The sequence below is a fragment of the Cupressus sempervirens genome, chromosome 7 (assembly GCF_028749045.1).
Source record: "Cupressus sempervirens isolate cs-2001-9-10 chromosome 7, ASM2874904v1, whole genome shotgun sequence".
NCBI lineage: Eukaryota > Viridiplantae > Streptophyta > Pinopsida > Cupressales > Cupressaceae > Cupressus > Cupressus sempervirens.
Window position 1 is genome coordinate 887,211,447 of NC_143124.1, and position 25,431 is coordinate 887,236,877.

The following is a 25,431-nucleotide window of genomic DNA, read 5'->3' on the forward strand; positions in this document are numbered from 1 at the left end:
AGCTATTTTGCTCCATTTTTTCTCTCTCTCTCTCTCTCTCTCTCATTCTTAGGCATTTGCCTCATTCATAATACTCACTAGAGGTTTTCTTTGCTTTCCCCTTATCAAATCCTTATCTCTTGTGTTTCTTCCTCTTTGGTATTGCTCCATTGATCTTGTATCATTTGTATAGTAAAACTCTTCTTGCTCTCTTGGATTAAATCTATTATTTCATGCTATTTTATTTTATTATATTTTATTATTTAATTCACTTTTTCTTACAATTTCAAATAGTCAAATTGGAAACATATACAAATATCAAGAATTCATAAAAAAAAGTGCAAAGCCTAGAGAAAACCACCTCACATGACAAAAATAGTGCCAACCAAGGAGGATCTCGGTCATCCTTTATGCCCCAAGTGTCAGGGTTAGGGGTCAGGTTTGGGCTGGGTCATTCATCATCATCCTCTTTTACTTTTACTTTTTTCTTCTTCTGCCTCTTTTTTGGAGGGTGAGATAGCAAGGGCTATGAGAGGAATCCACTTTAAGGAAGTGTTCCATGAGGCATCACCACCAACACCTAGCCAACTAGAACCATAAGGTGTCGATGGAGTAGGACTAGTCATTATCTATTATTATTTTTTCTGATTTTTATTTTTTTATTGGTAAACAACAAAGGCCTAGATAATTTTTATTAATAAATTTTTTTATTACAATAGTGTACCACCATTCAAATGGGAATTGGTAGGAAAGAATGGGGAAGAAAACCTCCAGTCTAGCCTAGGACCATGGTCCTTTATTATTACAACATAAAAGGGGCATACCCCAGTCAAATTATCAGTATTGCTATTATTACAACAGATGGGTCTTATTACATATGAGTACATATGATCAAATGATTCATAATTATAGCTAAAACCTATTTGCGTCCTTCCATTGCTAAATGATATGCTCATCCCTACCTAGCTATCTTGACAATCAGTCAGGTTAATATAATTATGAATAATCTTAAAAATATAAAGACTACCTTGAATCAAATAAGTCATGAAAAAGGAACCTTGAACATGGTATTACTACCTAAGAGCATTGAGAAACCAAAAACAAAATGAACATTACATAGACCCATAGCAGAGATCATGAAACTACCATACCAATATAGATAGACCTAATACATAAAGATGCCTAACCACCTTCCTAGGAACAAAGAAAACTACACAATAGAGAATCAGAGAGCACTTTACTTCCAAAAAACCATAATGAATTTAGAAACATCATTTGGGTTTTCCACATGAAAGTTAGGAGGGAATTCAAAACCAAACTTAGCCGTACTGGTTTTCTCTAAATTTGGACTCCAAAAGTTTAAGGCTTCAAGATTGTCAAAGACCACCCTAGGCTATATATATATGCTTTAAACGCATTGAGATAGTTGGTTAACCATGCTCCGTTCTCCTCCTGAAAAATTCCCCTCCATTAGAGGAGGAATTGAATGTTGGCCTCCATCTTGGGCCATTCCTAGTAGGAGGCTAGATTTTCATGGATGACCAATGAGGGTCGACAAAAGACTGCCTCCAGATCTAGAGACCCCAGAGGGAGATCCATGTATTTCTCTGGTAGAGGAATGCGTAGCTTGTCATCTATACTTCTAATGGCTTGTTTGAGACCCTTCCTCCAAATTGGGTCAAAGATGTTGTAGCAGAGTCTGATAATTGCCCATAGCTCCACCCTAGCTCTTTCCATACAACCAATCAATGTACCTATTATATCACTATTTTTCCTCCATGAATACATATAGTCGAAAACCCCTTCTCCAATGGCTCTACATACAACAATCCTTGCCATGTCATCCACTAGTTTAAGGATTCTACTCCATCTCTCTGGTTTGACATTACTGCAGAATACCATAGTGCGTGTTTTCGAAGTGTGGAATACACTAATATTGGAATCCATTTCCAAGGTAAGAATGAGCCCAACAATAGGGAAAGAAAGCAACACCATTTATGAAAATATTATTCATTTTATTTATTGGAGTGAATTTTATTTGGAATAATGATTAATTATGAAAGTGAAGAGCTATGATTATTATGATAAAAAAGTTTTTAGATTAGATTGTGTTGAGTTATTTTTGTTTCTATCATTTTTAATTACACGTTTTCATTCATTATCATGAGCATAAGAGTGCACAAGAAAAAATTTATTCACTCTTTGATTGATTATTTAGGTATTGTATTGATCATTGATTGATTATTTATATCAGATAGCATGTGTACATTTTCATTTATAAATATGATCATAATATGATAGTTGTAAAAGTATACATTGCATAAAAATAAAGGCAATTCCTTTTAACTTTTGTTTTATGAATATAAAGTAAATGTTGGCTCTTGATTTGATAGAATTTAAACCACCTTATATGATGCTAGAAACATAGGAATAAGCTAAAAACCATTGTGGGCATTTTGCAAAATCAAAATAAAAGGACGAGCTAACAAGACATTAAAGTCTTCTCCACTTTGAACTCTACAAGATTCATGTAGGTTTAACTTAGGAATTCAACTTTTACCTACTTTCAAATCAAGGTTCTTAACATGAATTCCAATGGCAACATATTATTGAGAATTTTTTCTACCAACTCAATGGCCATGAAGATATAATAACTAGCTATTTCATCAAACCCTAAATACCATGAATCAAGTATATAGGTTGACATTTCATACTTGGATAACAAAATTTTAAAAGATTGATTGATTATACTATTTATGCATTATGCAAAACATTCCATTCATTTTAACTTACAAGGATAGCAAGTGCCTTATCTATTGGGTTATAAACAACAGATATCACACCTACGTCTAGATCTTATTTCAACACTTTGTGCAAAGATTTATCTATATTCATTTTGAGACCTCGTACTTATCATATCTCTACTTAGAACCATAGTGTTCTTTCAAGTTTCATTAAGAATTGACATAGTCCATTAGATTATTAGCAAAAGGAAATTGAAATATAATTCATGGTGAATTAAAACTAGAATCTAATAAACTTTTCTATCAGATCTTAGAGAACAAAAAAGAAAGAAGGAAAGAGACATGATTTGTAATGAAATCAACTCTCAATATTTGTATTCATTTCTTTAAACTATATACAACTCAGTATTCCTCTGTATCAAAAGATAACACAATCAGCTAGCAACTGTAACTTTTGGTATTTAAATTTGGAATTGAGTTGTAGTATTCATGGACTAAATCCAACTTTACATGGACTCATGCAAAATATTAAATAAAACTCAGACCCTCCTCTAGCCTTGAAAAATCACTTATATAGTGTGAGTTGCAACAAGCTTCAAGCCTAGAGGGAAATGACAACTATCCTTAGAACAAAAAGATTTACAATAGGACAATAACTATATTTATAAAAAAAAGCACAAGGAAAGACGAAAACAAGTGGTCATTTTCCTTTAACAACATAATGTCTTCTTCATTGGTTACTTTGTGGTGGGACCAGTTCTATTGTAGTAGGTTCTTGTACATCCACTTCACCTAATGATTGTTGTTGCTTTATTTTTTGTTCTTCAAGTTGTGGGACCACTTGAATTTCATGTGTTGTATCAGGCTCTAAGATCTAGATATTTATTACAATTAGGTTCTCACATGCCAGATCATCAGTTTGGGTGGTCATGTCCACCATTGTAGTTTGTTTCTCTTTTTCTTTGTCTTCTGTTTGAACTACTTTGTCAGTCAATTGTATTCCTTCTATGGAAATTTATTTTTCTAGTCCCCACTATTTCCACATGGTAGCTTGTCACTTTCTCACTTTGGCTAAAGCTTGAGTATATTAATGCAAGAAAGTGACAAGCATTGATCTTCATTTGATCAAGGACTGCGAAGATGCATGATCTTACACTACTTGAAACCAAAAAGGGGCCTACCAGGACATGTGTCAATATGTTGCATTCTTGCTTTAGCTAAACTCCATGCAAATTCAAAACTTGAGAAAATGACAATCATCAATCTTTTTTTTTCAAGCAAACGTGGCAAGCCACTATAATATTTATTAATCTGATTCAATGAGGTCAACTGGGAAAGAATCAGTGAAGAAAACCTAGCATCATCCCTAAAGTGTACATGCATGTATATATTAAAAGAAAATAATTACAAAAGGTTATCAACCATCTTAAGATAACCCACTCTAAGCTTCTGCATAATACATATACAATAAGTTTGGCAGCAAATAGACTTAGAGCTTCAACATTAGACATATCTCCAATTGAAAAGAGTTAATTGCTAAGATGAACCATTGCTTTGTAATTCTGCCCAAACTGAAAGAACACAAACAAAAGAGCCAGAGACTAAAAAAGAGAATTCCTTAGCCAAATCATGAAATTGAGTTATGTACGAGCCAATCTAAATCAGAGTTAGGCACACCAATTGAATCCCAATGATTCTGTTCCAATGGTTGAGGAGTTATTGCCAATGCATTGTAAGTGGGGGTTGAAAAATTAGGATTTGATTGCAAATTAGTCATGGCCATTCCAACTGACAAGATTCTTTCCACCACCCGCTCACCCAAAAATCATGGATCAGAAGGCAAAGATTGTTTCAAATAATTGATATTATAGTTATCTATAGAATTCTTCATCACCTCAAGAACAATATAATATTCATGCTTTTGGAGGATTTGAAAATGTGAAAACAGACCACCTACTAAAGCCATACCATTCCATAAATCATATTTCTACATGGCCATTTCCAATTTAAAATCCAGTAAGAAATGTGGCAGAATTACCTTACGAGCCAAGCCTTGAAGTAACTCTGAAGATTGTCGAAGATCCATGGCATTAGATAGAAAAATAGATATGACCTAGGAGGGACATAAAAACACAAGTGTCGAGGGACAGAGAAGCTCCTCACCAATGATGCACCGAACGGCTGAACTGACTGAGTGTGAGTTCATAGTGAACATTTGATTTAGTACCTCATCTATTATATGCCTAGGAAGCACAACTTCATCTAAGGCCGGCTATAGCCAAATTCAAAATTTTTTTGGCATGACTAAACGATGTTGCATATGACATGTTGCGTAGGCCAAATCAATATCCCACCCAGAATTCATATTTGAACACAATCTTAGCTTACAAATTGAATTTGCCTAATTTAGCATTAGCAAATTTTTTAGAGATGAAGCGATGAGACTTATTAAATAATCAAATTGCAACTTGTCATTTGATCTCTCCAGTGATATCCTAATCCTGCCTATAAATAGTACTACAAACATTACTCCTTAAATATTCGAATTTGTTCACATGAAGCAATCGACCAACATGACATCAAAATTGAATATCATTAGATAATAAAGGATTTGGATCCTACAAATTGTACTTTGGAGGACATGTCAGTGTCAATGCTCTGAATAAAAGTATGTGACATTAAATTTTGCATAAGACACTAATTTAAAAATGGTCATCAATCTTAACTTGATCGACAATCATGAAAGTAACTCACCAAGGGTTAAGAACTTAAGCAAAATAATGAGTGGGATAACCACAACGAAAACTTAGGTTAAAATAGAGTCACATGCTAGGGTAAAGCAAATCTTCACAAAATGTTTCAATTTACTATGCAAAACTATATAATAGGAAGATTTTCAAAGGGTTTTATAAAATTATTTAAATATCTTTTCATGCATATTTGAAAATGCAAACAATGTTAATGAAATTTTAAAAAGAATCTAGGGTATAGAAGATATTAGGGCATAGTAATTAGGGATTTTCTAGGGCATAATTAATTGAAAGACATACAAACCCTAATCACAAAAGGATAACTAGAATTTTTCACAACAAATTTTGAATGGTCTTTTAACATTTGAAAAGCTAGGCCAATAGTGTCTTTGTCTAGGGATGATGAATATAACATATTCATATGAGGGCTTAGAATTTTTGGTAGAAGCAAACCCCATACTTGATTAAAATGAAAACTTTTTTTAAGAGAGCAACACACAAAATAGGGAATACCACAAAAACATAGAGAAGCAAATACATATGTATAAGGATGTACAAAATGTACAAACCTAACTACCATTCATGGATAAAAAATACCTTCAATACAAGTATTGCTTCAAGATTGTCCATGAAGTAGCAATTCAAGAGTCTCGCTAGATAGTTCCCTTAAAATATAAGAATCTTCACCCCATGTAGAATCATCCAAATAGGATCAAAATTTCCATGTTTACCCTTATCTTCAATTCTTGCATTCCACATTAAGACTAAATCCTCTGGTTCAAATTTTCTTGGCACTATTTTTCTATCATATAAGTGCTTTGTCTACAACTTTAGTTTTGTATTTCTAGGAGAGGCTTCTTTTGTAGTTTTAGTTAATCCTATCAATTCATCCATTCTTTCTTGCATATCATCTACTATATCATCATCATACATTTTTATGTAACTATATAGGCCTATTAAATTGTTTTGAGGCATTCTAGCTTGGATTCCATAGACTAAGTCAAAAGGTGATATGCCTATTGCCTTCTTGACTGTCACTCTTTCGGCCCAAACTACCAAATGCATCTTAGAATCCCATGCCTTCTTATTATCATCAAAAGTTCTTTTTATGAATTTCAACAAGATTTTATTTTTGGATTCAACTTGTCCATTTCCTTGTGGATGATAAGGGGATGATGTTGATCTTGTAATACCATACTTGTCATAGAATTTTATAAATTCTTTAGACCTAAAGAACATGGCATTATCAGTTACAATACCCATAGGACACCCAAATCTGGTTATTATGTTATTCAACAAAAAATTATACACCAGTTTAGTGGTAGCCTTTTTGGTGGGAATAACTTCCACCCATTTTGTGAGGTAATCACTTGCCACCAATATCCATGAATATCCAGTACTAGAATTAGGTGATATTTCACCTTTGAAATCCATTCCTCACTACTTAAAAGGAGTTTGTACGTCTATTTATTTCAAGGGAGTATTCCTAAGAAATTTTTTCTTTTTAGCAAATCTCTAGCATGCATCACACTTTCTAACTAAAGATGTAGCATCTCTCAATAAACTAGGCCACCAAAAATTAGCTCTCATTACTTTCTGAGTAGTAGTCTTTGCCATGTAGTGACCTCTACATACTCTTGAATGGATATCACTTAATACTCTTTCTGATTCATTTTGATCCATACATTTCAAGAGCACCTTTCAAAATTTCTCCACCACAAACTTCCATTAATAATAGCATATATAATGGCATGCAACAAGTTTAACAATTCTCCTTTTATTGTCTGTAAAATGGAAGGGGCTTCCATATGTTGTAAATAATGTATCACATATTTATACATGCCATAGTGATCCCTATCACATGTATCTAATTAGCATCTAAATTTGGCCGAGCCATCAACTTTTGTAACCCTTGGCCTCTTACCAATTTTGTGATTTGGATATCAATGTTAAAACTCTTGGATTCTATTTGTCACATCCCAAATTTTGACCTAATTTCAAATTTATTTTATAGTCGTTAGATTGAACAATTTTTTCTTTGATAATTAGGTGAAGTAGGTAGTTATTTATATCGATTGTATTCAATATGTTAATTTTTTAATGAAGATGGTCATTATCCATTATTTGTCATGTGATGTTTAGTAGTCACTTGATTTTGGAATCATGTTAATGACCAAATTCTTTATCTATATTAGATGTTCTTATGAAAATTATTATGGAACTTGTTGTTATCATGGAAATATTGTACAAGTGATTGCAGAAGAAGACAAAGGGGGGAAGCATTAAAATGGGATCAATAGAATGCGATACTAGCTTAGTACAACTATCAAGTCGATAGGTATGACCTTAAATTTCCTTGGTAAGGACCGAGCAACTTGAACTTTAGGATACACTTGAAGGACCCACATGAGCTGTTAAATAAATATTTTAAATCATAAATTAATTTAATTAAAAATAATACGTACCTCAAAGGGTTTTCGTTGATCTTTCCACCACATCATTATAATATATACCCATGTACATACACATAGATATAAAAATTAAAGTGACACCATAATATTATTTATATGATAATATGATGCCACTTCATAAGTATATCTACATGTATGTAGATAGATATAAACCATAATTATTTTTTATTTATAATCTTCAAATCTTTTTCCATATTTATTCTTTCTTTTTTTCCTTTCTAGAAACTGATTGAACACTTGGCATATTTATTTCCCATCCAAGAGACAAGACACTTATTTTTATCTTAAAAATTCTTCGAAGACAAAGACAGATATAATCTCTTTATATTATGAAGTTGAGAGAGGCAACATACATTCATTTTTCAATCACCCAACTTCCTTGTTCAAGAATCTGACTTCCTTGTTTTTCACCTAACTCTTTCATATTACCCAACCACATTTTTCTTAGCATTCAATAAATCTAATTCCTATAAGTGTGCATATGCCTAAGTGCCTCTAGTGAACTGTGCTAAACAGATAGGCTAACTATACACTGTTCTTCTGATATGAACTTAGACAATTTTCTGAATAACTATACTTCAAACTTATCCTTTCATTTTCCCTTCTCTATGTAAGCTATATGTTTCCATAAATGGCAACCCTGCCATATCTCCTTAGCCAAATTTCCAACATAATTTTTGTTAGAAGGGATGTCAATTGTTTCTAACACCTCATCCCATTTAGCTCTATTCCTAACCCTACCAATTAATTTGCTACCTATTATCCTCCTATTATGTGGGTTGGACTCTTGTTTCCTCCATTTTTCCAAGGATAGGCCACATGTCCATTAGCACACTTGCAATAGCCTAACTCCTGATTGACCAATGATTAAGAATGTCAATAATTTTTTGGAATCTCCCTCTACTAAAATCTTGTTTCTCCCTAGGAGGTTGTGAACTTGAGGGCCCCAAGAAAGAGCAAGAAAAAGATTATATATCATTCTATCTATATATGTGTGCACGCGCACACACACACACACACACACACACACACACACACACACACACACATACGTATGTACTATAAACATATATATACATGTACATGTATTTTGTGTGTGTATACATCTAGAAACACAAATATATAGCTATGTGTGTAACATATCTTTATCTACATATACACATACTCATACATATATTTACACACACATATATGTATATGTATATGTATATTTCAAACATGAAAATATAGAAAAGAAAGTAAGAAAAAAAGAAAAGAAAATAAAACACAAAGATAAAAATAAAACCTACATATGAATAACTAAATAATTAATGTTGATAAAGACATCTTAAAGTCAATTGAATAAAAAAAACAACACTCTTAATTTTGTAAAAAATTGTTACACTTATTATTTAAATTATTTTACAAATATTAAAATTTATTTAATAAATTTGAGAAACTATTTTAAAAACAACTTTTTATGAACCTAAAAGACTAAAAAGAAAGGTAGACAATAGCGCTTCAATCATCTCATAATTATAAATATAATTTCCATGTATGTAGATGAAATAATCACCCACATGGTTTGGGATGGGAAATAGATGGAAAAACAAGAATATACATTTGAATAGTAGAGATACAAAATCAAATATACATAATGTTAATAAAAATATATGATCTCACATACTAGTAGATAACAAACTGCCTAATCACCATGACTGGAAAACATAAAAGAAAATACTAAAAATTATTCCATATTAAATATTGTAAGCTTTGATTCATAGAGGTTAATCACGTCAGATAACGAGGATAGATAAAAATACTGATTGCGTATGCAAACATTTTATATGTCACTAGAGTTTGATTTTATAACGTTGTTCAAACTGTATTAAATTTATTTTGTGTCTTTCCTCATGAGAGAGAAAGGCAAGAGGAAGATTGCGTCTAGAAGCAAGATTTTTGGTGCATATTTGCACTGTCATTTGACATCATCTCTTTGTAATATTCTAATGTTTGCATCGTTCACACCCATGAATTAGGAGAGCGTAGAGTGAAGGCCAACAGAATTATCAAAACATGACTTTGACCTCTCAATCCAATCATGCTTCATGTCTTAACATTTTTCAATATTATAATGCATCTCACCATCTAACTATATTAAAGAAATTGCCGGCATCTATGTTTTTAGGGTATTTGAGAAAAAAGACAACACAGAGAAGTTGAAAACTTGTTGCTATTAAACAATTGAACGATTAAATTTGAGACAAAATGATGTTCAATTTCAAAAGTATGCCAACAACATTTTGACTACAATGCAACAAAATTTGAATAAAAATTTCTAATCGTGTGATTGATAATAACATTTATTTTCTTTGCATTGAAGATAAGCTTGCGTGAAGTTGAAAATTTCCCCAAAATTGAAGGAAATAAATGATGTGGGATCAAGAATTATAGAAAAATGAGATGAGATTAAGAAGGAATATTTTAGATGGGTCAGTCGAAAAAATCAACACGGTAATTTGGTGTCTTTTTCGCATGATAATAGAAGAAAATAGAGGGCTTGAAAATGCATACAGTTGGCAGGGTTTCACGCCTATCTTTCTTTTCAACCATCCACAGCTAGCATGACGTCAATTATAGACTTTAATTTCTTCATCTTACTTAAAAGACAACCTGAAACGATAAGGTGGTGGGTAGCTAATATTATTTTTTACAAAATTTATTATTCATTTTATTTGGAATATTGAGTGATTATGAAAGTGAAGAGCTATGATTATGGGAGAGTTTTTGGATTAGATTGTGTTGAATGTTTGAATGTTTTTATAAAATTCATTTTTCATTTTATTTATTGGAGTGAATTTTATTTGGAATACTGACTGGTTATAAAAATGAAGAGCTATGATTATCATGAGAATTTTTGTTTTGGTTGGTTATATTATTTTTTTGTTTTATCATTTTGAATTACACTTTGCATTCATTATGATGAGCATACTAGTCCATAAGGAAAATTTTATGAATTCCACGATTGCTTATTTAGGTAAATTCTTATTGATCATTGATTGATTATTAATAATGGATAGCATGTGTAATTTTTCTTTTACTAATATTATCATAATATGATATTTGCAAACATATACATTGCATAAAAATAAAGGTAAGTCCTCTTTAATTTTATTTTTATGAATATAAAGTACATATTAAAAAACAATCGGGGGATATGGGATCACCCTATATGATTTTAAACAGTCAAATTGGATACATATACAAATATCAACTAATCATAAAAAATAAGTGCAAAGCCTAGATAAAAGCCACCTCATGTGACAAAAACAGTGCCAACCAAGGATGATCTTGGTCATCCTTTATGCCCCAAGTGTTTGGGCTATGGGTCAAGTTTGGGGTGGACCATTCATCATCATCTTCTTTTACTTTTTCTTTCTCTTCTTCTGCCTCTTTTTTAGAGGGTGAGATAGCAAGGGCTAGGAGAGGAAACCACTTTAAAGAAGTGTTCCATGAGGCATCGCCACCAACACTTGGACAACTAGAACCATAAGTTGTTGAAGCAGTAGGACTAGTCATTAGCTAATATTATTTTTTATGAAAATATTATTCATTTTATTTATTGGAGTGAAATTTATTTGGAATATTGATTGATTATGAAAGTGAAGAGCTATGATTACTATGAGAAAGAGTTTTTAGATTAGATTGTGTTGAATCTTTTCTATTTTTATCATTTTTAATTACACTTTTTCATTCATTACCATGAGCATAAGAGTGTAGAAGAAAAATTCTATGCACTCTTTGATTGACTATTTAGGTATCTTATTGATCATGGATTTATTATTTATATTAGATAGTATGTGTAATTTTTCTTTTGTAAATATTATCATAATATGTTAACTGTAAGAATATATGTTGCACAAAAATAAAGGCAATTCCTCTTAGTGTTTCTTTTATGAATATAAAGTACATATTCAAATAAAAAAGATCAGGGGATACAGGATCACCTCATGGTATTTAAAATGGTCAAATTGAAAACATATAAAAATATCAACTATTCATTAAAAAGAAAGGCAAAGGCTAGAGGAAGCCACCTCATATGACCACAAGAGTGCCAACTAAGGAGGATCTTGGTCATCTTTTCTACTTGAAGTGTCAAGGATCATCATCTTCTTTTACTTTTACTTTTTCTTCTCCTACCAATTTTATGGAGGGAAGGATAACAAAGGCCATGTAAGGAAACCATTTTAAATAAATGTTCCATGAGACATCATCATCAACTTCTGGCCAACGAGAACCAAAACATGTTGATGGAATAGGAGTAGTCACTAGCTAGCTAGAGGTAGAGCTATGACATGTATGAGAAAATGAGTGGTGCCTCTATGCATCACCTCCCCAACTAGAGGAGTTGTAATGGTCTGAAGACCATGGGGTTTGTGAGAAGCGGGTGGAAGAACTACAACCATCACACTGCCAATGGGGCATAGTCTAGTTTTTAGAGGCAAAATCCAATGATACTTTTGAAATTGTATATGGGGCATTATTCAAGTGCTAAGGTAACTTTTCAAGGTGGACCACCTCTAACACAACTTTATTTCTCAGCACCTACATCTTTAGAATCACATTATTACATATACATAGATAAAATCAATATCCAAAAAATATGTGAATAAAACAAATTCTGTCCTTCCAAAGTGTGAATAAGATTTTCATCTTGATATAATTTCATATCTACAAGAACTTAAAAGGAATGATTTAGGGTAGTCACATAGAAAAAACATATGACAAGAAAAAGTCTTTAACCTGAATGGTCAAAATAAATCCTGAATCTATCTCTAAAACTATTAGTATCTTTTGTAAGGCTAGAATATATGGAGGATAGATTAAGGTTTCCCATGGAAAAGGTGCCTAGGATCATTCACAAACACATTCCTAAGCTTGGAGCCCAATGGAAAACTTTAAAAAGAACAAATCAACAAAAATGTGCAATTTTGGGTTTCATAGCAGTGGACCAAACAATGAGAAATTTTTGAGAGGACTGTAAATTCTAATGGTGGTTAAGAGTGGTGACCATTTATAGATGGGGGAATTTACCATTGGTAACCCATTTTGAGTTTTTAATTCAAAAGTGGGGTCAAAGGATACAAGTTCAAATCCTTCTAGACTAAGGTTTGACAACTTGAAAGCTAAGTTTCTAAGCATGTGTGGAGTAAATACTAAGACCAATAGGTCATTAGTCTATCAATATGAGAGAGATAGATGGAACTGGAACTAAAGGTGTTCCCAAGACTTGAAGACCTAAGGCCCATAATGGCTCTGGAAGAAAGATCCTTAGGAATTCTTATGTCATATTTATAAAAATGTAGAGCATGCAAACTATGGATCTTAGAAAGAGGAAGCCCCTATGAATGAAAAAATGATGAACACACAATTTTGTGTTGGTTAAAAGAAAATCCATCTTGAAAAATATATCAAACCTAGTGAAGCCAAGGCTCAATGGTTTTCCAAGCTCTCCATGTGCTTTTGGTGACAAAAGTATCTTCGATCAAAACCAGGCCATTCATAACAAGAAGTATTTATAAGCAAATCTCCTTATAGAAGAAATCAATTTCTGAGAAGAGTATCACATGCTACATCACTAGCAATATATTTGATGAGTCATTTGGCACAAATAGACAAACCCTTTTTTGGGTAGATAAAAGGTAAAGTCATTAAGATTTCTTTGAAAGGAAGATTAGTACTTGCAAGTAATTCTACAAAATCTTTGGTGGCCAATTCCCAAGGCCTAGAGAAATCCACACAAAATTATTTCAAAATTTATCTATGATTCCATTGAGGGTGTCCACTAGAAAGAATTGTATACATGGTAGTGACCTATACCTTTGAGAACATGTAGAAGTTACTAGCCAAAGAGAGTGACTTGGTAGTCTATTAAGCTAGGTTCTTCTCAATTTAGGAAAGAATTACATTCTAGAGTTATACTAGAAAAACTTGGAAAGAAAAAGGAATCCCCCAAAAATGGAAAATTTCTCTATGTTGGATCCACTTCTACCCATATTGGAGAATTCAAGGTGGCACCAAAGGAAAATAACACATATATCATTGCATTTTATGCTACGAAATGGATAACCTAGAGACCATAAAAAAATGTGTATAGGTATTGGAGAGCCCCCTAAATGTTATCATCTTCCTCAATAATAGTAAGAAAATAATCATTTTCCAAGTGAACATTGACAAGTTAAGAAGGTGATTTGAGCATGTAAATTCTTCCACAATAGCTAATAAAAATTATTGAAGCTAGCAAATACCAGAACCATTCAACAAGAAACATGTATAAAGAGAAGTCTCTAGAAGAAATCCCTAGTAGATAGATATGAAATGACTAAAATAATAAATTTTGTGGCCATCAATGATGATGTAGTTAGAAGCATCCCCAAAAATTATTTGATCAAACTAAATATAAAGAGGCCCACATTAATGGGCTCTAAGCATATCACTAATGAAAGACCATTCAATGCACTCATAGGATTTAGCAAACTATTTTTTTGAGAAAAATGGTACTATAATTAGAGCTTCTTTCTCATGTCACACATTTCTATACAAAAATAATATTTTCCAAGCTAAATCTTTATTTGATGATTCTAGTTTGTTCAAGCAAGATAACAAGAGGTAGAATTTGGAAACTCTTGAGCTAAAGCTTTGGTATTGATATTGTAAGAGACATTTATAAAATTAATGGTTCTCCAATTGAAAATATTCAATGGGTCCCTAGCTTTTGGTGTGAAATTAATATTCCCTTAATTTATAATTCATTCCAAGGACTAAGAATGGAAGGTTTCAAACTAAACCTTATGAAGGTTGGGACCAACACAAGGGCATAAGACTATATAAATTTAATAGGGAAAGCCATCATTTCTAGAGGGTTTGTCATCCTCCATGAAGAAGAAATATTTTTTAAGGTCCCCAAGAGTAGTCATCTTATCATCAAAAATCTTCTAGGTATATGAAAGATTATTTGACACAACCACAATATAATCTAAGTGCAAAGTTTGATCCCTAGCTAGAGAACTTAACTACATTGAAAATATGTTCTCTATTACTAGAAATAATCTTGAAGAATTTCACATAGTGTAGTGAGAATATATATCCTTCCTTGATCCTTTTGATAATCAAGGAAGCATGATGTGCTCAATGATACATGAAAACTCCATCAAAGATCTATCACCCAACTTGAGCTGATACAATCTATCATTAGTTTGAGCTCCTCTAGTAGAATTTTAGTCAAAAAAATTCTTATGGTGTCTAAGTTGAGCTACTTGGATGTAATGGTCAATATAGAAAACATTCATTTCCAAAGCTTCAGTTTTATCATAAATATTCTTGGTGTTGGAATCATACAAATACTAATGGTACATAGCAAACTATCTTCCATAAATGCAAAGAAATATCTTAATGTGGGTGATGGGAGCATTCCACCAAATAATCTAGAACCAACTGGATGATGTTTGTCACAATCCGTGTTATAAACTTGTTGAATGTGTCATGTGTTGTCTTGATGACAAAGAAAATATGTGTTCAGATAGAATTTCATCCTAGAAGGTTGCGTCCTCACTTTCTATCCTTAAATATAGAGCTTTAAGGAGTAGTGGTTTGACAATGTCACATCTACAAATATAAAAGTATGTAGAGCTTGATTTTGATAAAATGAAAAAATAGTTGTGCTATTATCATGACACAATTAAGCCTTCTATATTCTTTTACAACTATCTCAAATATTACATCAAGTACTGTAGGCCCCATTAGGACAGTGTTAGTTGATATTGGGATTAAAAAGGCCTAATTTATAGTGAATATAAATAAGGCTTCTTCTTTTTTAGATGTCCATAAAAAAGGGATAATACCATCATAATTAGATGCTATATCAGTCATATTCAGGTCCTCACACATGACCCAAGTGTTCTGTGATAAATTTGAATCACTTTAATTTAATGATGGGTTAGAGCCTATTTAATGTAGGATCATCATTTATTTGCATTTCTCTAATTTCTATTCTTCTCTTCTCATTCCTCCTAGATGGAATCAAGGTAGGATTCAATAATCCTCCTTGGTCTTTTTATTTCATAGTGTAAATCTCAAGGTAGGATCTAACCACTTTTGGTCCTGCCTTTCTCTTCCTCCAATTACACACTATCTATTTCCACACCAAAATTGACTTTTATGAAAAAAATACCTGATTTTTGGTGACTGTGATATATTTCAAGATACTTAGGGAACCTTGGGGGTTTCATGACTTGGTTAGTAGGGAAATAGTGTATCCCTTCTTAGTTAGGGATGTAGTGCATCTCTGCTTAGTTAGGGATTTAGTGCATATCTTCTAAGGAACCATGTAGTATGGTTTTCCTATAGGTAAAATTTACTATAAGACCTTTATAAACCTATCCATTTATCTCATTCTACATATAGATACACATCTCATCTCATATCAAGCATTCATCATGTGCACTATCATTTAAGAACTCAAGTAATCTTCAAGCATTTGAGGCATTCAAGAAATTCCCCCATTGAAGATCAAGGATTCAAGCATCCAAGAAATTGAATGAGTTTATCTATCATTCAAGATATCCTTTAATAAACTCAAGATCATGTGTTATATCATTCATGCACATCCTTCTTTCATTCTCTTATCCAATTTAATTGTTAAGGTGATCTCATTTTATTTTATTTGAGATATCCTATTACTATAAGACGAATTCCCACATTTATTTACATATAAAGAATTTCAATTATTTCAATTTTAATGTTAATTCCTCAATTGAGGTTTGACCAAGGAAAACCCCCATCAACACATCACAACCAATGTTATTGTCAGTCACAAATCTCATGTTGTATATTTGGATACACTTATTTTTATACTTTGGAAATGTGAACTCTATTTCACATTTGGATATTTAAGCTTTAATAGCTTTCACCAAAGTCGGTAGATAATCAATATTTCAAACTAGGTCTACTTTACCTATTGATTAAAATATTTCAGAAAATCTATGTATGTAAGTATAATGCATGAATAAAAACTAACTAATACTAACACTAGTAACTAATAAGATTTTTTTCCCAAATTTCAGAAGTGAATTTTTTTATACTTGATATAAAATAACAAAAAAAGATCTATTATAACTAACACATGATTGCAAATAAATTCAATTATATTGTAAATAGATTCATTTATGATTTTTTAAAAGTTTAAATGTAATTGAAAAGAACAATATAGTATATTTTATATTATTATTGTTGCAATCAAATTTTTTATTTTAACCCTCTTTAAAACAGAATTTTGTTAATTCTAAATTAGAGAAACTCAATCTACCCTCATAATACCAATGATTTACTGACCCTAATAATCCAATATGTACCGAAAAAAATTTGAAAACGTGTAATTAAAAGCTTAACGTGCTGTCTCTCACTGGATAGCTACAAAATAGAATTAAGTATGACAGTTCCTTAACATTATTCTTTTTATTTGCTTGGACTGATCTGGACTCAATCTGTTTAAGATAACATCCTTCAACCACCTCATAATAATTTTGCACCTCATCACATCTAAAATGAAAAACAAACAATTTTCTAACATTTACTAGTTCGAGAATAAACATTTAACCATTAAAGTTCAAGACCTTTGTTGGATTTGTTTGCACTGAGTTTTCTGTGCCAGGCTGTCCTCCAGTTCATATACCATGAAATATCACAAAGAATATATGAGCAGCGTGGTCATATTAAGATGCTTCACTTGCTCATTTTTTTTGTTTTATATTGCCACCATCGTCCTCTCGCCCATTTCTCTCTACATATATCATTGACAACTACTATTTTTGGGTCCCAATTAGGTGCAGCTTTATTTGATAGAAACATTTGATCTAGAATTTCAGTTCAATTATTCGAATCTGGGCCCTCCCAAGATCACCCAAATGATACTTTACTACTGAAATCATTCAGCCTTCGATTTGTCGTAGACTCCAATCACTATTACTATTACTCTCTGCTAATTTACATTGGTTTACTAGAAAGCAAAATTGAACACAATAGTTTGGCAACACAATCAATTCGATGGGAGAGACCCACAATCCACACCAAAACCAGCCAACTATGTATTGTTTGGTCCACGTCCCATTATGTCCATTCTAGTCTGTCACTATATACGTGTATCCTCACTCTTTCACCACAATAGGCACCTGCCATGATACCATGAATCTCATAAAAAGCTCTAGTTGCAAGGATAACTTCAGTGGTCCTATTACATCTGCAACATTTACGTCATTTGAATTCTTCAGTAGAAACTCAAACTCAAAAGATTGTGTTATATTTTTTATATGTTTTGTACGTAGTATGGATTCAAATTTTTATCAGAATTAGGATTGATGATTATATATTATAATAAAGTTGTTGGAACAATCTCAGTTGTTAAAGGGGAAGGGGGAGAGATCAGCAATGGGTTGAGATCACTAATGATTAGTATCACATAATAAAATTTTTAGTAATAGACCATTTATTTTGTATTAATAGTAAATAATTTTTAAGTTTCTTTATTCATGGTTGGCCTATTTGTGTACTATCAGGGGACATTTATGAATCACTATCAGGACATTTGTCTACAAGGACTAGTATTTTGAGGTGATTTTGAGTGAGCAATTATTGGTGCAAGAGGGATCTTGTATAGGTCTACACTTTCTTTTACCACTTTTCAACCCTTGTACACATAACCTAAGACGTCTCATTATTGGTCAGAAGGAGTTTAGTCCATATGAAATTTATTCAAATTTGATATCATTAACAGTCTCAATTAGCAGCGAAATTAGCTATAGCCATTACTGATTCCATTTCCCTACCAATTTCAATAAATTCATCTGAAACAATAATACTGATACTATCTCTTATAAAATTGAAATTGAAACTTGCTTTGCTTTCAATAAGATTTAATCTTTAATAAACTCATTTGAAAGTATCCAACTTCAATAACCATGAAATTACTAATCCTCTCTATTGCTTATATGACTTATCTCTCTAATAATATGACGTATGGATTGATAAAAACAGATTATGATGATTGATGAATGTGCTTAAGAACAATGACATCTTTGCCGAGTACAATCTAGGCACCCATGAAGCTTCCTTAGTGGAAACAATAATGTGACTAAACACAGGATTGAAATGCCCCAATAATTGAAGAGCCCCACAGGGCCCAACAGTCCAGAGGCGTCACATACCAATAATTTGTACCTAGCCAGCTCATAAAGCACCCCCAGATGCCCAATTTGCAATGTCCCATTCTTAAGAAGGCCGTAATTAGAATGATGAAAAAAAGAAGACAGCTACTTAAATGGGTCCATTGCTAAGTTCAACCACAACTTGAAAGCTCTCGAACACCACCGTTGAACCAGGAAACCACAATTTCCTTCTCATCATTTCTCGTGCATATAAATACTGCCTCCTCCATTCTCATTTCTCCACACCCATTTCTTCCATAGTGTTGCAATTTTCCAAACCCTAATTCTTTTATAGTATTGCAATCTTCCAAACCCTAACTCTTTCATAGCAATATTGTAATTCTCAACACCCATTTCTTTCATAGCATTGTAATTCCTATAATATTTTCTTTTCGAATTAGTTGTTATCTCCTTTGTCAAAACTGGCCAAATATAATCACAATTCCATTGCAGCCCTGGAGGAAGAGGAGAACAGGCGCGTGGTGGAGCAACTTTATGTTGCACTCGGAAGTGGCGATAACAAGAAGGTTGAGAGGATATTGGCGGCGGATTTGGAGTGGTGGTTTCATGGCCCGCCATGCTGTGATCACATGATGCGCTTGCTCACCGGCGCTTGCGGTCACCGGCAATTTTCGTTCAATCCTAAATCCATAACGGCGGCGGGGAACAAAGTGTTTGTGGAAGGGTGGGAGAATGAATCGGCGTATTGGGTGCACGTGTGGACTGTGAAAGATAAGATTATCACGCAGCTACGTGAGTTCTTTAACACTTCGCTGGTTGCCAGGGAGTTCACTCCTCGTCCACCACCACCCTCCTCTTCTTCTTCTTCTTCTTTGCCAGTGGTCGCTTGTTTGCTTGTATGGGAGAGTGAGATTCCCAATTCTCAGGGAAATTCCATGCCCGGTCTCGTTCTTGCCATATGAAAATTTCCCTTTGCTCTTGTTGGAATGTCCCTTGCAGTATAGTTCTTCTAGATCACGTGGACATGCTTTGCATTCTTATGTGAGATGTTTATATGAAATTATGAATGTCGCTTTTGAGAAATGATCAAACCAACTCAATTCCATGTACTTTGAGCTCTAGGTTTTCTTAGATTGTAACCTTTCAAATATTTGAGAGGTGAATGGTATATTAGTTTACTGGTAAAGTTGAAAGGTTCACAAAGAGTCTACAAGATATCAAGTCTTATTGAGTGCAAGACTTTGACATCATAAGAGATGAGGCCTCCTGTCTTGCTGAATTGCCTCATATATCTGAACCCTCCATCAAAAAATTAAAAAATACAGTAAAACAATTGAGAATTGCTATAAAAGAAGCAACTTCTACAAAGCTTAGAAAGAGAAAGTGACAAATAATGACTAAACGAGCAAAAGTTATCTGCAACAAACACTTTAATTACGTACTTATTTATCTGATGCTAAAGTAGTTTCATCAACCATGCTCAAGCTGATAAGTACTCCTCCATAAAATTGTAATGTACTAGCCGTAAATTTTCAATGTTAAAGTAGTCTCATCAACCATGCTCAAGGTGATAAGTACTTCTCCATAAAATTGTAATGCAGTAGCTGTAAATTTTCATGTCAGATAGAAATAGAATTGTATACTTCAACAATTCGCTTGTAACATGTGATTGTGAAATTATTGTGAGTGATACTTCCAAGGGTCCATTGTGATTTGATACAACAATACATTATTGAGTGATGAGACTTGGGGATAAATAGAACACGTCAATTTCAGCTGGATAGTAGGGGATAGTTGTTTTCAATGGAAGGATGGATGGTAATACTAATTTTCTCACAAATATATGTGGAGGAATATATAAGACAATATTATTTATGGAGGTATTTTGGTTTTTATTTTATTTTCTGATAATTTTTAGATTTTTGAAAATATAATAATTTTTTTTCAATTTTTTTATTGTTTTTCATTACAGAACATAAAATTTCAACAAAATCTATTGTGTTTTCAATTTTATAAATTTTGTTAGATATGCATTTTTTGAAATGTCATTGATTTCTAATAATAGATCAAATACTCATTAGCAATATATATAATTATATTAAAATATAATATAACATACAATAATGTTTAATTATAACTTGTTCTTTTAAAGTATAACTTATTTTAAAAAGAATAAATTATGTACTCTGACATAAAATACTACTATTAAGAATTTTCAATCATACAATCATAATTGATTGCTAAAATTCTAAAATTCTTTTTTCAAACTATGTTTCTAATCTATAGTGTAGCTTAACTCTTATATTGAAAAGGAACATAGTTGGATTCTGTTGTAGATCTTAAAAAAAAAATGTTCATGATAATATATTTCTACTAATGAAACTATTGAAATGAGAATATGTTTTGCTATAGATTTTGACACAACATGTAACAATTTATATATTCTTACTAATAGATTAATTGACCCAAGCATGTTTGAAATAGTGATAAACAGATAGAAAATTATGACTAATAATAATTTAGTTTTAACCTCGAACTTATATATTTTTTACACAAAACAATAGAAGAATGGTCTAATTCATACTTTCATTAAACTATAATTTATTTTTATGTTCTCTAAAAACTCCTAAAATAAGAAAATGAATGACAAAGTGTTTCTTCATTTTAACAAATTTATTTTTATTATAAATAGCAAGCATTCTATTAAAGGAACATAACACCATATATATTTATTTAATTATTATTTTTAACATAAAGAAAAAGATATTGTAAATTTTGTCTACAACTTTTGAGTGGGAAAATGCTGAAGTAATCCTAGAAGCATCAAAAGAATTGTTCCAGAAGGGTATTTTGGAGGCACTTCAAAGTGAGTCTTTCAATGCTTTTTATGAGTTTCTTTTTTCGTTCTTATTTTTATAAATTGTTAGGCCAAAGTTGGTTTTGGGTCCTTCTCGGCCTGTTCAAAGTGTTGACAAAGGGCCAACACCCCTCGTACAATTAGTGACATGGCTTAAACCCTTTTATTGTTCTATAAGACTATTGGTTGTATTGAGCATTGACAGGTTGATCTTTTGGTACAATGACAAACCTAGACTTTCTAATAATTGGTATTAGAGATAGGTTTTAGGTTCAAATATTGTAGGCCACAATGAGTGAGACTAGTAGGGGATTGTTGGTAGTGGGTTACCTTCTCTCATAAGATGTGTGATAGGGATTTGTATGTAGTAATGTCATAGTATTTAAAGAACATTAAAATGAATGTCATAGTATTTAAAGAACATTAAAATGAATCTAACATTCACAAACTAAAGAAATACAACAAACTTTATGAGATGATGAAGGAGAGACAGAAGAGGAATGCAAACCAAGTATAGTAAGCTCCCCAAGTGTGACCTTGATACTTTGATGTGTCCAAATGATAGTGGACCTATGCTCAGAATAATATCAAGCTTGAAATGATCGATTGTGATAAATTATGAGGGTGGGTAAAGGGTTTAACAATAGGAGCATGGATGAGGTTTTCCATTATATATGTTATTTTGATAGTTTATGAGCTCTCAAAATAGCATTATAAGTTTTCATGGGAAGTTTATTTGAATTGTAAGAGGGAAAGTGTCCAATTTATAGGCTAAGAGGTGGTGAGATGGATGGTTGGGATGTAAGGATGGAAAAAGGATGAGGGAGGGTTAGGATGTAAGGAAGGGGAAGCACATGGACTATGCTTCTTCAAATCCATAGCCTTGTGACAAGTGTCACAAGGGGATTGGATGGGGGAAGAGGATAAGAATAAAGGGTCAAAGGGAGTTATGAGGGAGAAGGAGTGTGAAAGAGGGATGTAAGAGGCCTTAAATAGCCATTAAGGTATGTAAGAGCCTTAAAACCCTTTGGATAGGAATGTAAGAGGGTTGAGATGGGAATTTGACTTTGTTTTGGGTTAGAAAGTCTTAACCCTTGTTTAAAGTTGTGCATAAGTGGTTTAGCATTAATGAGATAGGTTAATTAGTTGGTTAAGTGAGATTGACATGGGTGAATGGGTTGGATTTGGATAATGATAGGGTTTAGGAATGGTTAGGGGTTGGGAATCAATTTATTAAATGATTTATTTAATACAAAGGGTTGTGGGATAGGTATAGTGCAATTTATTTAACTTAATAGAAGAATAAGGATTTAATTGATAATTTGACATTAGGTTGTCATTTGATTTTATCAATTGGACTATACTTAATTAAATAAATAAATAAATTAGGGGATGACAATTAATTAATTAAATATTTAATATTCAATCAATAATGTCCTAGAATATGACTAAATAAGATTATTTAATCACGTAATCAAATTAGGTATCTATAGGCTTAACCATCTCTTGTGGTTCTATAAGACTAATGGTTGCATCGAGCATTGATGATTCAATCTTTTGGTACAATGGCAACCCTCAACTATCTAACTCTGAGCATTTTCTTCTCTTTTGTGGCAAGGTCATCAAATTTTGTAGCTTTTTGGTAGACTATATATTTGGGCAAAAGACTCTAGAAGAGAAAGGAGTAGTTTCATTTATGAAAGTTGAGGAAGGTACATGCATTCAAATTTAGGAATAGTATCTTGATTAGAATCTTGCTAAGACAACCTCCTATCTAGTTTGGAAGTTCAAGGATAAGAGGCTAGACACTGTATTTGTTCACAAATGGGTTCTTTCCTCTTGGGCTTTCAAAGGTTCAGTGGTGGCGTCAACTCTTATTGAGAGTTTCCTTTATTTTTCCTTCTCTCTCAAGAAATATTTATTAAGGATTTTAGATTCCAAATACCATTCCAAATACTATTCTTCCTATTTTGGTTGTGCCAAAATTGAGGTTTGGTTTTCTGGCTCAATTTCTGGTGTATTTGAATGCTAGTATTTTCTATCCAAGGTATTTTTATGCTTGTCACTTCATTTTAGTGTTTGCTAAGGTATGAAAGTATCCTCCTCCTAGTTCAATGTTGGTTAGTGCAAAACTATGTTGAATTTGGACTTTATGCTTTCCATATTTCCATGGTCCCTCTTACTTCCTTGAAGGTTAGTTTGGAATTGGCCATGTTTGTAGATTTTCCTCCCCTTTCCCCAAGTTCTCAAGTGTTGTCTCTGGATTCTTCTCTATTTCCTTCACGTAGGCCACCCTCTTTTGCTTATCTTTAACATCCCCTCTTTCCTTCTCCTCCTACACCCTCTATTCCCCTTCCCCACTTTGAACATCCTCTTCCTTGAATTTATCTTCCTCTCTCCCTCCTAGGGGCCTTTCTACTTCTTCTTCCTCTATTTTACCCTTGCTTCCCATCTAATATATTCTTCTCACCATTTCTTGCCTACTAAATATTCATAAGTTTATGCATATTTCCATCCACTTAAACATTAGAAGTCTCTCAGGTCATAATTAGAGAAAAAATATAATAGCTAGGGATTTTTTAAATGGGAACCTAGGTGTTCTTGAGAAGCTTTCTCAATCTTCTCTCCCCAATGATTGTCATGTCCTACAATATAAGGGGTATTAATCACCCTCAATAACATATTCTATTCAAGAATCTAATTAAATATATGAATCCTAACATTGTGTTTCTCCAAGAAACAAAATGTGTAGTGAATCTTTCTTTGTTATGAGTAGGATTATTTGACCTTTTTCCCAAGTATTTTCAATAGATATTGATGGTGTGTCTAGAGGTGTTATAATTCTTTGGAATGTTATTTGCCTTTCTAATTTTTGTATATGCCAATGAAAGAATGCTCTATTAGGATTATAGATTTGGTTGACACTTTGATATGTTGATAAAGTGTTACATTGATGACAAGTTTGGCATTGATAACAACACATATTTTTTGTTCATGGTAGATAGGGAATATGCAAATTGCAAAGGTTTATTGAGTTAGAAAAGCTAGCACATAATAGGTTAAGTTATTGAAGCTAACAATTATGTTCAAGGATGAGTGTAGATTCTACATCTATTCTTTCTCAAATTTATGTTGAGTATCACATGAGTTACAATTAGTTTGGTAAAGAATGGTAGAAAACTAATGTATAGAAAATTATCATAAAAGTAGTTGATAGTATTTTTATTGCATGTTATATATGAAGTTGAATTAATTTTAGCATGATTGGATCATGGTTGAATAAAAAAAAATTCTACTATGTTTGTTGTTGGAATTATGAATGAAGTAACTAAGAGGGGAGGGTGAATTAGTTACTTCAAAAACAAATCCTGATCCCTTAGATGTCTTAAATAACTAGTTACTGTTGTCACTTGGTAAACACATCACAAAAAT

At 32.4% G+C, this 25,431-nt stretch overlaps 1 pseudogene across 1 annotated transcript; it reads left to right on the forward strand.

The window, feature by feature from the left end:
* The first annotated feature begins 19,188 nt into the window (after positions 1–19,188).
* LOC149550345 (wound-induced protein 1 pseudogene) lies at positions 19,189–20,251 on the forward strand (annotated as a pseudogene). Its single transcript, XR_016354195.1, has one exon. The product of XR_016354195.1 is annotated as a wound-induced protein 1 pseudogene (transcript).
* The last annotated feature ends 5,180 nt before the right edge of the window (positions 20,252–25,431 follow it).